The following is a 15,081-nucleotide window of genomic DNA, read 5'->3' on the forward strand; positions in this document are numbered from 1 at the left end:
TCTGGTTTTATCAGTGACAGAAACTACAAGTGAATCCCATGAGTTGGGAGGGGGGGAGTCAGCCGGGGCAGCATGCGAGAATTATCCAGATTATGGCCCCTGTAAAACTCATTTGGCCTTATAGAATATGTGCGATTTATTTAACTTCAGACGGCTTGTGTAGGGAGTATGTTCCCCCTGCCAGAAAAATACAATGCTCCTAATTGTGCTCTGATACATTTCGAATGGAAAGCTTTCTGCAGACATAATTTTGGCGCAGAGGCCGGAGAGCTTTCTTGGCAGGGAAAGGGCACTTGATTCATCGGGTGTTTCACAACGTATCAGTAAAAAGTTTTGGGGAGCAGCCAGTTCCCTATAGGGTAATTTTTCCATCCAGATGCGAGCGCTATCGGAGAGCCCCCGCGTCAGCTAAACTAATTATGATCTTGCATTCGCTGATGCCTGCTCAGTCTAACGCTCGACATCCGCCATTAATCACAGATACACGCAAAGTGAAAAGAAATGAAAGGGAATGAGGGATGGTAGCCGGCATGGCCATAAAGCCTCCAAATGACGGCAATAATTTAATGGGATAGAGAAATGTTTTTAGTGGAGCTATCAGCAAGTGCAAAGCCGCCACGACAATTGCCCTTTTCAAGCGAGGCGTAGCAGTCCCGCTCTGACCGGCCGGTCATGCTTCAGGCCAGAGGCTATTCTAAAACCCCTCCTGCCTGCTCCATTGGGGCTCTTCTCTGGACATTTTCTACTTCTCTAGACTATCAGCTTGTCATCAGTTCTTTGAAAACTTGCTTGACGTTATGTGTAATTTTATTTCCAAACAAATGCAACTGTTTTCTTTTTCTGTTTGGTTTTTGGATGTCTGAAAATAACATTTGTCAAATTCTCCATTCACTGAATCAGAATAGCAGGATCTGACCCTTTTAATGGCCAAGTACAAGATGTACAGGGAATTTCCCTTGGTGCAGGTGTCAACATAAATTCCAACAATATTGAAGTACACAACACGGAAATGTAAATGTACAAATAACCTAAATTATGACTTTATCTTGCACCTGTGTCCAAGTATCCAATGTCCAAATGTGTGCTCTCAAATCCAAGATACTCCATGAGCGAATTAGATTAAAATCAAATTACAGATAATTTACATCTAATCCAATGCTTTCCTACATCCCTAAAGCGAGAATGTATATATTTTCTTATCTCAGTGGGGTTTTTAGAGGGCCACATGCTAGGCCTGACAGGCATGCCATGATTGATTGATTTATTCTTTCCTATCCTGTTCTAGCATTACAAGGCAAACAGAGTGTCCGTCATCAGCTCAGCGGAGTTTTCTCTCCGGCCCTCTGGCCTGCCGAGCCAAATCACTCACACGTGTTTCCCTGTGCCCTGCCTCGACTGCCTGCATTAGCACAGCTACTGAGAGCAGAGCTGATGTATGCGGCTCTATTTGTCTCGCTGGTCTCGCCGGTTATTTGTCAAGGCACCCTAAACCAGGTACTGTTCAGCTGCAGCAGAAAACCAGGCCCAAAAGTGCCAAGGCAAACAAAATCAAACAAAAAATCACCTCTCCTAAAGCAAATCCATACTCAGCGCCCAACAGTCACTGGACGCTGCACATGGCTGCACTGTAATCGACCCGCGTTTCCTCACAAAGGTGTTTCTTTACTCTTGATATAGACCAGGTACATGTGTGTTTGCCTCAGACAACTGAATGTGTGTATCTGGATTTATTTAACCTTCATAATTTATCAGTGATGGACACTTAGCTGACAATATTACAGACATACCAAAACACACAAGAGAACAACTGTCTGCAAACAGTGTCATTACACTACAAGGCCACACAAGTTGCGCTAAAAATTAATTGAAATGAAATGGACTAAAATGGAATGGAATGGAAAAACAGCTTTAAAAATTCCTAAACAGCCAAATTGCCAAACTGTATGATGAATCACTATATGTTTATTTCCATCAACAATACCACGCTGTAGAAGTAAAGACACCTTGTTTACTTGTTTGGTCATACAGGTAGCTATTTATTTTAGGGTTGCCAAATGATAATAATTAAAATAATTAATAATAGGCACATTATTGTACAATAAAGTGTGTTAATCACATTTATTTGCTTAATTGGACTCCTTGATTGCTGAAGATAACTGTAGATTTCTACTTTACTATTGCCTCTGTTAGTTCGCTGCTTGTTGAATTATCACAGTTCTTCCACAAGGCGCCCTCCAGTGCTAAAGTTACTGATATTACTAACAGTCCTGCATCAGTGGTGTGTTTTGCTTGTAAATGATGCAGACCTGACTTACTTCAGTGATAAGTCAGGTCTACATTATTTCCAGCGGCAGTAACTGGAAATAACTTTGGTTTTATCACAGCAGCCATCAATGGAACTTGCCATTTAAAAGCTGCATTTGAACAAAAGGGCTACAGTTGTGGATCAGACATTTCAAAATACAGTGTCCGAGCAGGGTTTCGGCCTGAACTAGTTCTAGTCAAACTAGGAAATTGCATTAAGTGTATTCATTTACTGTGTTAACTTTGACACCACTAATTTATTTATTTTTATTTGTAAGTCATGTTTGATATGCTTAGCCAACAACTCAGAGCTGATTTTGGCACTACTGAGTAGTGCTTAACTTTAAAGGTTTGGGAAAAACTTAAATAGCAAATAAAAGCAGGCATTGACATGGGTCATAGCTATTTATATTTAGTCTAGCTACTAAAATATGCTAAGACTTTTTATAATGTATTTTTGGCTGTGGAGCAGCAGACTACATCTGTTACTACTGATTAAGTACTGTGTACAACTGCACATCAAGTAGGTGCACACAGGTGTTAGTGTAATGTATGCACATAGCAATAGTTTCCTAAAACAGACCTGATTAATGTCTTTGCAGTCTAGAGCGCTGTGTTGTTTAAGTCAGGCGTGTGGACCTCGGGCAGTTAGAGGGCAGTAAGAGCTGAAAACATGATGGGAGGTAGGTGTGTATGTGTGTACAGGGGAAGAGGTGTTAGGAGGGGGGGTGTTTGGAGGGGTTTCGATCCAGCAAGTTCAAGTGTCAATTACACAGGAAAGCACAGAAATAGCCTCCCTCCTGTCCAATGGCTCATAATCCCAGACTTCCTTTTCAATTATCAACTAGTCTGCTCTGCCATCTGTAAAAACGAACGTGTGCTCGGCCTTGCCAGGTTTTACTCTGCGTTCTCCTGGCTAGCCGCAGCTGCTCTCTAAAGGAAAAAGAGGGGAGGAGGAAGGAGAGAAAGCCCTGATTGTCTTTGTTTTCCCTAAGTGCTCGGCCATTTTTCTCGCCTGCCACGTCGGCCGCTCAGCAGGGTGATGTATTGTTTTTTCGCGAGCAGAGAGAGGGGGCCGCAGAGCGCCTGGGTCCTGTTCCTTTCCTGACCTGCTTCACTTCATCACTGCATCTGCTCCTCACACTGCTGCTGCTGCATGGAAACCGTCATGGGCTTCCCCCGGTGCCATGCATTATGCTGCAGGCTACACCCAGTGCTGCCCACACACAAGTCCATACGTTCATAAACACTAGGGATGTAAAAAAAGCATTGATGCTTCATGATCCTTCACTGATCTAAAGGTGTCAGTTCAACCACACGGATCTGAAATTATAACAGATCACATTTAATAATATAATAAAGTATGCACTAATTTTTTGGCCAAATTGAAACTCTGTATGGAAAACATAAAAAAAATTGTGTATTGCTGTTATTGCCTTTATGCCACTACTGTCTACATAAACAATTAATATAGTACAAATTATATTGAATTGTACCAAAATCAAATCGGATCAAAATCGAATCGTGGTGGAATCTGAGACTTCACAATGTACTGAATCATTTCATAAAAAATCCTAATCAAATTGACCCCTTGGGAGGTCAGAGATTTACACCCCTAATAAACACGCGGCTTACCGCAACCATAAGAAACCTTGAGCCGCTTCGCTCTCACTGCCTTTCATAAAGTGTCTTGCCACCATCAAGGCTAAAAACTTCAGTGAAATGTTTGGGGGTGTAATTATGGGCCATGTTCTGTCTTTTCAGGGGTAATTTGCTCGTGTGCAGCAAGCAGCAGAGCAGTGCGCAGGTAGAGTGGGTGTTAGAGGCCCTTATTCGAAGCAAATATCAAGTCGACTCTCTGCATTTGCACTGCAGCCTGTGATGAATGGCCTCACTGCTCTTTGGCGTTTTCTGTGGGTGTAGCCCAGTGCATTCTGTTTGTACGTGATTGATTATTAATGCCTTGCTCCAGGTGCTCCAGGGAGCCTGGCTGATTTGGCCCTCGTGAAAGGAATCTGAAGTAATTAGATCCGGGACCTAATTACATCTATTTATTTAACGAACATGTTCCCACGTTCCGGTGAAATCCCTCTACTGCTCCCAGGTGAGAGAGGTGAGAGACTGCCATCATGCCTTTCTCCAACGAGTCAATCATGCCATTACACTTCAATGATGAGCTTTGTCTATTGGCAGAGGTGAAGCTGATATAGTCTCACTTCTGATGAACTACTAAAATAGTTTCTGGACTGACAGTGAAGTCAAACGAAGAAGAGAAAAAAAAAAATGTGTTTTCTACATTGATGGCACTGGGCAACTTCTTGACATTGATCCGACAGACTTTTCCCATGGTCAGCTGTGGAGAACTCAACTGTATGATTGCGTGTCTGAGTTAATGCACTTTCTTAATTATAACGGGGGAGAAAGGACTCACCATGAGGATGCTCTTGGACCGACACTAATCAAGAATAGAAGGTAAATAAATCACAACCTTTTCAACATGCACTCCATGGACAGGAGTAATAGCAAGGTTTGAAAGGAGTACTTTATACACACAAAGCCACTGAAATTAAATTTAATTTAATTCACTTAGGCAATCCACAGACCCTCTTACATTAAATAAACAATTATTTAATCAGCTGCGGGGAAATTAGGCGAACCCCTGCTGACAATTTCAATCTCAGAAATTCAGCATCAACATTTTGTGGCTCAGGCAGCACCATCTCAGTGCCGGCGGCGAACATCTGGTTACAATTCTAGACATATCGAACCATCAAGTCCTGCTTCATGAGGAGGTTATCCTAGGTTTACACAAATCTGATGTCTCTTGCTAAATTGCAGCCCTAATTGTATAATTCAGTCGGAGTTTAATAAATAATTTTTAATTTATTCCTCAAGGATTTGTTCCATCTAGAATCTTAAGAAGCGAGCTTGGGAGGTCATGTCTCTGTGTAATAAGTGGTGAACATTTCAAATCCACTTCTGCTGCTCTCCAATTTGCTCCTGACACACTTCATGGCAGAATGAGCTTGCGTTATTAAAAAGGGAAGCAAGCAGTGCCACTCTTCAGGAGCTTCAGGTGGAACAATGTCAAAGTATTTATAGCAAGATCAGAAGAGCACACTCACTTAATCATTAAAATAAAACCAGGCCATCCTATCTGTGTTTTCTTAAAGATTTATCAAGTCACTTTTTAACGAATGCGCTGTGCTATGGTGTTCTGGACTAATGACTCAACTGGCACTGAGCTTCAAAACAGATACCCTAATGGTAGGAAGTCGGACCCAAGAAAAGCAACACAAGGATCTCTTTCCACTCTGACCTGGCCCAGCTGGCTAGCTTTCTGGGCCACAGGTCAATCATTTTAACTGTGAAGCTCAGAGGGGACAGACCCCCAGATGAGAGCATCTCTAACCTTTCTCCCACTCTGACAGGAAATATCAGTGAAATCTGAGGACAAAGATAAGCTGCACTTTTCTGTCAGTGTGCATAAAGAAAGCTTTGTAGGTCAAGGCAAATTAAAACATTATTGTTTGGACACAAATGCAAATGAACAAAGACATCAAAAGTCCTGCTTAGCCATCAATGCTGGAAAGTACATCAATTGGGGCCTATATAAAAGTGAAATCTCATATACAAAAGCCAAGAGTTAAGTAAAAACTAAAGCTCTCTTTCTTTCTCTGCCTACTATTACCAATCACTATCATCAGTCCTGCATGGGAAAATCAAGAACTGAATAAAAACACATATCAAAGGTGTCTTTCTTTCTTCCCCCACTATTAGATAAAGGCATTATGTATTCTGGAAAAATCCATTCCAGCGTTCGAACAATGCTCCAGTCTCTCCTTATCCATGCGAAGGCATTATGCCTTCAGAAAGTATCAATGAACTCAGTGTCCCCTATCTAAGGCTTCCTGAGATATATAGTATCCTCTTACATTCAGTGGCTTCGAGGGCACATCCTGTCTGAGTGACAAGGGAAGGAAGTCCGCTTACACAACAGCCAGTTTCTAAACGTGTCATCTGTCGCCTTGCTAACCGATAACCAGTCCCTCCCAGGCTCGCATCAGCCCCTTGCTGTTTGTGGCAAACTGGCACGGATGTTGGGGCATGAGAGAATGCGACCTGTGATAATAGCTGCAGAGACACAGGCCAATGGGAACCTGACCATGACATCACCACCATCACCACACCTTCTCATGTGTCAGAAAAGACAGTTACGGGCTGGGACAACTGCAAATTGGGTTGGGAGGGGACATCACTTCACTGCACTAGTTTAGATTATAAACATTTTTTACATTATTATTTTTGACAATAATATGCCAAGATGTTGTTGTTATCATAATAAATTACATTATAGTACAAAATGAGTATCCTCAGTACTTCTAGAAAACTAGATGCCTATATGTACCTAAAAAATCTAAGGAAATATCTATAAACAACAACCAGTGTATAATAACTGCATAGACTGCATAGTAACATGTAGCTGATTGAATATCAGCCCCCAGAACCCTTTTCTTTTTATGTCAACTTATTTTACCGATTGCTTGAGTTTTTCTCCCATTTTTGCAAAAACCACATTCAAGGACAATTCCACAGATTTTTCAAAAGTTCTGCATAATTAAATTGTTAAAATTTAAACAAAGTTGTTCAGAGTGGCATCTGAAGCATTTAGTTTAATGCATGAAGCCTTTTATGATGGTTCTACAATAAGATTGGGCCTAAAACATAGGGGGCAAAACAGAAAACATATTTTTCATTTTTACAATTTTTTTTTATCCACTCTACATATAAACACTGGTGTAGGTTCACTAGTTATTTTGGATAGCAAATAAAGTAACTATACTTGTGTTGTACACATCATAACCTGTGGTTCCCATCACCACCACTGTAAAGAAAATCTGAGCCAGTAAGTTTTTCTACAATGAACCATTTCATATTAACCCCCTCTCTGAATGACTTTGTTTAAATCTCAATGACTGCAACATGTGAAGCTTTTGAAAAATCGGTGGAATTCCACCTTAAGAAAAAACACTACTGTTTTGTTGTTGTACTTTGTCCATTCCAATTTGCTTGCAAAATTTCACACTGTGATACTGAAATATCATGTACTGCGAATGTATTGTGCACTTTTGCCGTACTGCCCACCTTTACTTCAGTCCGACACAGAACTCATTCAGGGTGCTAAAGATGTGCAGAAAAGCACACTTGTACAGACTGCCACAGGCCCTCCAACTTGCTCAAATCATGCTTTAATTGTTTAATATTTGTGACCCCTAACCTGTGGCAAACAGCATGGTTTTGTTAAATGCCTCTGTAAATGCTTCTGTAAAATATATGAGGATACAGACCCTGGGAACTGCCATGAGGTAAACTCTGGCACACTTTGCCTTAATAGCCTGTGTTGTAACACGGTGTGGAAAGGAGGACATGGAAACCTCAATTCACCTTGCCCTGGAGGAGAAACACAAATGCCACAGCACACAAACGCCATTCTGAGCCTGTGTGTGTGTAAGGAGCAGTGTAGTATCAGTGTATATTATACAGCACTTCAGCCACTGAACATGAGGGGTTCCACACTCTAACAAAGACAATCTCTCTTTACTCATCACAGAACTCTACTGTAAACTTCTCAGCACTGTGCTAAAGCAGGCCAAAGGTATGAGAATAAAAATGGTCAGAATATGCCACTACATATGGGAGACGAAAAAACATTATGAAAAAACATCACATGTGGTTAAACATTTGTTTGATGTAGTTTTTCACAAAGGAGATTAAGCAAGGGTGGAAAATGGTCATGTAAAAACATGAATTATGGCTCTTATATATATATATATATATATATATATATATATATATATATATATATATATATATATATATATATATATAAGAGCCATGCAAATGTTATTTGTGGATCTCACGGGAAAACAATGAAAGCAAGGGTGGAAAATGGTCATGTAAACATGAATTATGGCTGTTATATTTAAATATATTTACACACACACATACATATATATATATATATATATATATATATATATATATATATATAATATATATATATAACCATGCAAATGTTATTTGTGGATCTCACGGGAAAACAATAAAATACAAGAAGAAAGTGATTTTTACATTTGGTCAGTCACATGCAGTAATTTTTGACTGATGTGCACTTTTGACTGTTCACAAATTATACTTTTACTTTGACTCAAGTATATTTGTGACAGTGAGTTAACAATTGTTTTGTTGTTTGGTGTTTCATTTCATTCTGTTTTTGTTCATGATATGTTATGTACTTAGCTGGTTCTACATCGGAAATTTGTCATTTTGCTGCCTAACTCGGTCTGAGAGCAGCACAGCGTCACCAACAGAGCAGTGGGGGGTTAGGTGCCTGGCTCAAGAGCATAACCATAGTCAACCCTGGGACCCTTGCTTGATCTCCTAGAATCAAACAGGCTGTATTTGTGAAAAACTACATCAAACAAATGTTTAACTGGATGTGATGTTTTTTTCATAATGTTTTTTCATCTCCCATACATAACAGCACATTCTGAACACTTTTATTCCTACATTTTGGAAGAGTGAGATCTCTCACTATTTTGATATTTTATTTTTAAACAAGTAAAAAATGTTAATCTTGTGATATCCTTACAACAATCTCAGAATGAGAAATATTAGTTACATCGACTAGATTTAAGATGCTTTCGCTTGCCAAGTTAACATTTTTTGCAGTGCAGCACAGAAGCTGATGGTTTTTCTACTTAAATGTGTGGTATAAAAACATGAAAGCTAGAGGAGTGCTCTTCAGTCATGGTGCATATTGCTACATAGAAAGATTAAAACATTAAAAAGAAAAGTGCCTGAGAGAGTGAAAAGGTGTCATCTCAACGTCTTCTCAAGAAGTTCCACTGCTGTTGTATAGGGAACTCCTACTCAAGTTAAGCTACTTTTATCTCCACTTGAGTCATTTCACTGAAATAACAATACGTATACTTCTGTATGGGTTTTGGTACTCTATTCACATCTGAATAAGACCGAAACATTGACAATCACCTTTTAAAATAACAGTGATTCTTCTGTATTTGGTTTTCAGAGCAAACATTTCTAACACTGCACTTAACAGTAAATTACCTCAGGTAGCAACTGTAAAGCCAGTGCCTTAGTGAGAAAGCCTCTCAGTGCAGAAGTCTTAAATGGAAAAAAGATCTTGTTTACTGCTCGAACTGCTCTGTAAGCAGAAGGGAGGTGAGGTTTGCGTGAGATCAGAGATGGCAGTGACACCATTTTGCCCCGATCACTGTGGCCCCATCTTGCAATGAAAGCACATGGGTCCGGATCAGGGGCTATGAGTAGGTGGCAGGAGGCCCAGATAACAAAGAAAAAAAAAAACCCTCGTAGATGTAGGCCCACATGGAGCGGAGATCAGAGGCCAAGGCCACAAGCCCAGGCTGATTAAGAGCAAGCTGAAACACCAAACACGTCTCAGGTCCGGGGGTGGATGGTCACGTCCTGATGAAATCTATACCTGTTCCTTGACCGCTTCAACAATACGGCCAGACAACCGTGCTGATGCCCACACTGATAGTTCAAAAAGCACAGAGTGCTACCTCAGCAGTCAGGGAAAGTTTAGCCAGGTCAAATGAATAACATCGGCATTTCGAGATGCAGCCAGCAAGCAAGATTTGTTAACTTGGAGTTAACAAGCTTGGAGTTGTAAGCTTGGAGTTGCATAAGAGCAAGCTGAGGATGTGTTCTGCTAATTGAAAGTTCAGGTAACCATTACAGGTTCCAGTGTTCAAATACTGAATTCACTATTTGGGTATTCACAGAAAATCAGGGGAAAATTTGATGTCAAAAAAGAAAATGCTTGTCTTAGTTATGTGCTGACTTTCAGTAGGCTTTGCAGTACAGCACTGTGTAGCAGTCAGACAGCACCTTTCATTTTTTAATTTCCAGTCAAAACAGCCATTAAGTGCAAATTGTTCATTTTACAGCAGATATTCCTGAGGAGATTAGATTAATTAATCCACTTGTATAAGGAAAGGGAAAGTCGAAGGAAAATAAGCGAAAAAAAAACTCTTTCCAAAACTGGAGTTAAAATAAAAAAAAAATAAAAGCTATAGAGACTGAATGGGACTGAAAACAACTGTGCAAGAACTGCTAGACCACCAAAACTGTCACCATCAGATAAACAGTACTTAAAGCATTCATCTTTGATAAATAGGTAAGAATCAAGCTTCACCCTTGCTTTCACTTTCACTGTGAGAAGACAACTCAACGCTATGAGTCTGAAAAGATGTGTAGCTGTCAAGAAGCTGTTACTGAGACAAAATAGACAAAAATAGACAAACAGACAAAAAAAAATAAAAATAAATTAAAAATCCAGAAACTGCTAGTGTTTTTAGAACAATGGACTGGCAACCCCAAAGTCCAGACCTCAACATCACTAAATGTGTTTGGGATTACTGGGACTGTAAAAAGCAGAGAATGCAACCAACTTCTAAGACTGAACTTTGGAGGTGTGGAAAAATATCCCTGCAGATTTCTTTAAAACGTCAAAGCAAGTTTCTCAAAATGAATGGAAGCTGTAATAAAGACAAAAGAAACAAACAAAAAATTACAGAATATATTCTGAAAAAATGTATATCACATTGAGTTGATGATGCTTCTGTATAATGTTCTGTTAAATATGCAATAAATATGGGAATACAGAAATGAAATAAATGACATAGAAATGAAATAAATGATGGAAATGAAATAAACAACTGACATTTCACATAAGAAACCAGTCTGGACCAGATAAACCTTCACTGTTTTGCACTAGTTTTAAACATAATTTTCTGCATTTTCCTGATGCTAAAAATAAATAACTTGTTTCTTAATGGTTGCTTTATGTAGTAAAGGGGTGATTGGGTCTCTGACTTGAGCACAAACCTGTATATTAAAAAAATATATATAATTTCTGTATATTGCTTTTTTAGCCAACTGTAGAAAGAACTTAATTGCAGTGGAAAACTTTTTACAGTATGTTGATATTGTCCTTTTTTCTGTGTGGTTAACCTAAAATCCATTCATTAATTTTTACGGATAATCAAACATCAGAAACAGTCGCAATTCACATCCCCACAGGGTACCCAGCAGATCCGTCAAGTGCTGCAGTGTCTGCAAGTATTTGTTCCAGTTACCTTACGCTACATAACCTGATTCCCCTAATGAGCACCTAATTAGTGGGATCAGATGTTGTGCTACATGATTGGAACAAATACCTGCAGACTCTGTGGCTCCAGATGGATCAAGCTCAGCACCAAGTTTAGCGTGCTCCTGCTCAGAAAATGAAAAAGAAAAAGATTTGTGACTCTGTGTGACTCTGAAAAAGTAAAAAGCAGCACTAATTAAAAGCCCACAGCGACTCCTATAGTGCGTCTCAGAAAGCTGACAGCAGGCGTTTGTCTGATTTTGCTGTTTCTATTTATATAGCACAAAACACCCCTAGAGTGGAGTGTCAAGTTGAGAGTGGAGTGTCACTCACAGAAATGTGACCTGATTCAAACTGACCTGTGTATTGCACAGGGCCAGAGACTCCATTCAGACAACCAGAAAATTAAAAATCAATCAAAGATTTAATCAAAAAACAGCCCTTCTATGAAATGAGTCTAATAAAAAAAATCTTTTCAAAAGACACAATTGTCCAAAATCTCAATAAATTGAAGGTAAACATCGCATTCAATTATGATTTATCCAGGTTGTTCAGAATTCCTTTCTTCCTATCTTTTGATGCCTCCCATCCTTGTGTCCTATGATGTCACTGCAAATCTCTGAACTGTACGTTCTCTCTTTCTTTTTTTAGTCTAATTCTCTTCAGTTTATTTTCCAACAGTAAGATTAGAAAAGATTATAACACTACCATCCTAGTTCAGATGTGCAACCAAGCAGGAGGCAAAATGAACAAACCTTACTAGACACCAAATTAATGGTCTAAAGGCTGTTACACACTGGGTGAGATGTGAATAAATGACATGCAAAGTATTCAAAACTAACAAAGCTATATACACATATATATAGGTGATGCTTTTTTTTCCTTGTGTTATTCACGCCACAACAAAAATAAATGCACACAGTGGATTCAAATCCAAACAAAAAAATCCCTTGTGTCTTACAAAATGGGCAAACACTGACAGGCTTCTCTCCATTTTGGAAAAGGGAAAATAGAATAGAGAGCTTCACTTCCCTAAGGAGCTGAAACAGCTCAGATATCCTTAACCTATAGTGAGCTGCTTTTGGAGGAGCAGAAGACAAACTTTTTTGGCAATTGTGAAAAAATTCTAGTTGCAGCTTGGCTGTGGCCATGCCAACTGCAGAGACAGCAGTGATGCCATCCATTACAATCTTCGCCATCCGAAAAATCACATTTGGTGTGCAAAATACCATCAGTTATTCACATGCTCAAGCTAATTTATTGATGTAAAAATAAATTAATAAATAAATAAAAATAAAAATAAATTAATCATGGGCTGTGTGTATATGCCTTAAATAGGAATAGTCGGGAAAAAAATCTAAATTTACATATTTTTTACATATGGCATCCCAAATGCAATCAATCAGCTAAGATATGTTAAGTGTCCAAGTTTTGCTTAAGGAAAGAAGTAATTCTGGTTATCGTAACTACACAGTTTTTACAGTTTATAGCAAATAATACTGTGTTCTAAACCACACTGACGTCTGCTTGACCTGAATTAAGACTTGGATGCGGTGTGGATGGTTGAGAGACGTTTTGGGCATGCATTTATGGAAACGGTTTGGGAGACTATTGACTTTCAGCAACATTAGCCTGACAGCTCCAGTTCTAAACTAAGAAAGCAAAATTTGGACACCAAACATGTCTTGCCTGATCAACTGCATTTGGACTAAGTGGAAAAATCAAGTGAATTAGATTTTTCGTCACACCATTTCTTTAACTCCGGCTCACACAACTAAATGACCACATAGGGCGTTTCATGATTATCTGCTAAGAACCTGCGGGTAGAAATCGACAGTTGTTTAAACACCATGACACTATTGCACTCAGTTGCAATGTAACACATGACAATTTTACAGGAAACATTCCTCCAAGGCCACCTTTTGTTCCTCTTACATTCAGTGTGTGTGACTCCAGTTCCATTAGCTAAAATCCACAGGGGATTCCACTGAAGAAATAAAAAAACCCACAGTAATCAAAACAAATAGCCGGAGGAGAGGGAGAGAGGATGCTGTATAATGCAGAGGGTGTAGCAGTAGGATGCAGAGTGAGATACAGAGAGATACAGAATGAAGAAAAACACACTTTTACACACCCGTTTGACTCTCTTCTGCACTTCCTTTATTCAGGGGGAATAGATATACTTTCCCTTTCGCTACAGTATACACCACCAAACAAATCTGCAAATATGACTGGTCTATTTTCTCTTCTCTAGCATTGGTGATTTCACCAGTCTTATGGAAATCCAGCCTAAAGAGATGGCCTCCATCATTTTATTCCTCATTGGTGCAGAGGAGTGGAGAACGGCTGCCGCTAATGATGCCTCTATGGAGCTCAGGGCCTGTGGCCCAAATGACCGAGCACTGACACTGAGCAGGGATCAAACAGTCCAGGCAAGAGAGTAGGAATGTGCTGCTAGGCTTTGGGAAGTACACCTTAAAAAGTAATGCAAAGGATTACATTTGGCCTGTCAAGTCATTGTCACACACTCACTGTAAAAGCATGGCTTGCCTTAAATAAAAAAAAAGAATACAGCTAGTAAGGACGAATTAAAGGATCCATATCATGGAACATCAAATTTCCTAACTTTTTTGCAATAAGAGTCTGACAAACTTGTAAACACCGGTAACTTACTGATCACTTCTTGGACCATATGTGAAAATTGTGCTCCAAAACAGCCTGGTTTGATTTCATCATGGCTGTGATATCACATTTTGTCTTGGTGAGTGCACTCATGTATGACATGTAACACACCAAACTGTTAGTACTAAGTACAAAGACTACAATTATAAATATTTGAAAGAAAATAAGACAATAACAAAATATTTAAAAGAAAACAAATGTAGAATAAATAGAATAAAGAATAAGACAGTAAGTATATGACCGAACTAAAAGAGATGAATATGTGAATATGCACATTTGTGCAAGGTATGAGGCGACATATAATAACTAATATTTACTGTATATTACATAAAGATTTGAATACATGTAAAAAATAAGCATGAAACACAACCAGTTATTCCAGAAATTTAAAAGTCTTTTTTTTCTGGTGTTCCTGAGGATTTAAGTCTAAATTTTTGTTCCGTACATTTCAGCCTGGCTGCTTTTTGAATGAGGTGCAATACAAGCTATTTAAATATACTAATCTTAAGAACACATCAACAAAAGCAGCCTGTTTAATTCTAACGGACAAAGATAGGCTGGGAAATGGTTAGGTAATATAAATTACAACCGTTTGTGTTGCATAAACCCACGTAAATTTCATAAAGGGGCCCCCAAGAAAAAAAACACATGAAAAATGCTGAATATTGGCCCTTTAAGCAGAATGACAGAATACTCTGGCCTGCAAGAATACAGCACGATCATGCATTACAATCTAAGTGACCCGCTTAGCAACCAAACCCAGTGCTATAAGGTCTTAATTGCCTGGCAACCTTGGACAAGTAAGCCCTCCAAATTAGTGGCTGAGGAGGCGGAGAGGTTTGAGCGACATGAGGAGCAAATTTCATTGTGTTTAATTTGGATAATTATGGGAGTTTTCA

The 15,081-nt window shown here is 39.1% G+C and overlaps 1 protein-coding gene across 9 annotated transcripts in view; it reads right to left on the reverse strand.

Moving 5' to 3' along the window:
• trps1 (trichorhinophalangeal syndrome I) overlaps nucleotides 1-15,081 on the reverse strand; it is a 136,969-nt gene that overhangs the window by 12,708 nt on the left and 109,180 nt on the right. The window lies entirely within an intron of this gene.

The sequence above is a fragment of the Colossoma macropomum genome, unplaced genomic scaffold (genome assembly GCF_904425465.1).
Source record: "Colossoma macropomum unplaced genomic scaffold, Colossoma_macropomum, whole genome shotgun sequence".
In the NCBI taxonomy this organism is placed as follows: domain Eukaryota; kingdom Metazoa; phylum Chordata; class Actinopteri; order Characiformes; family Serrasalmidae; genus Colossoma; species Colossoma macropomum.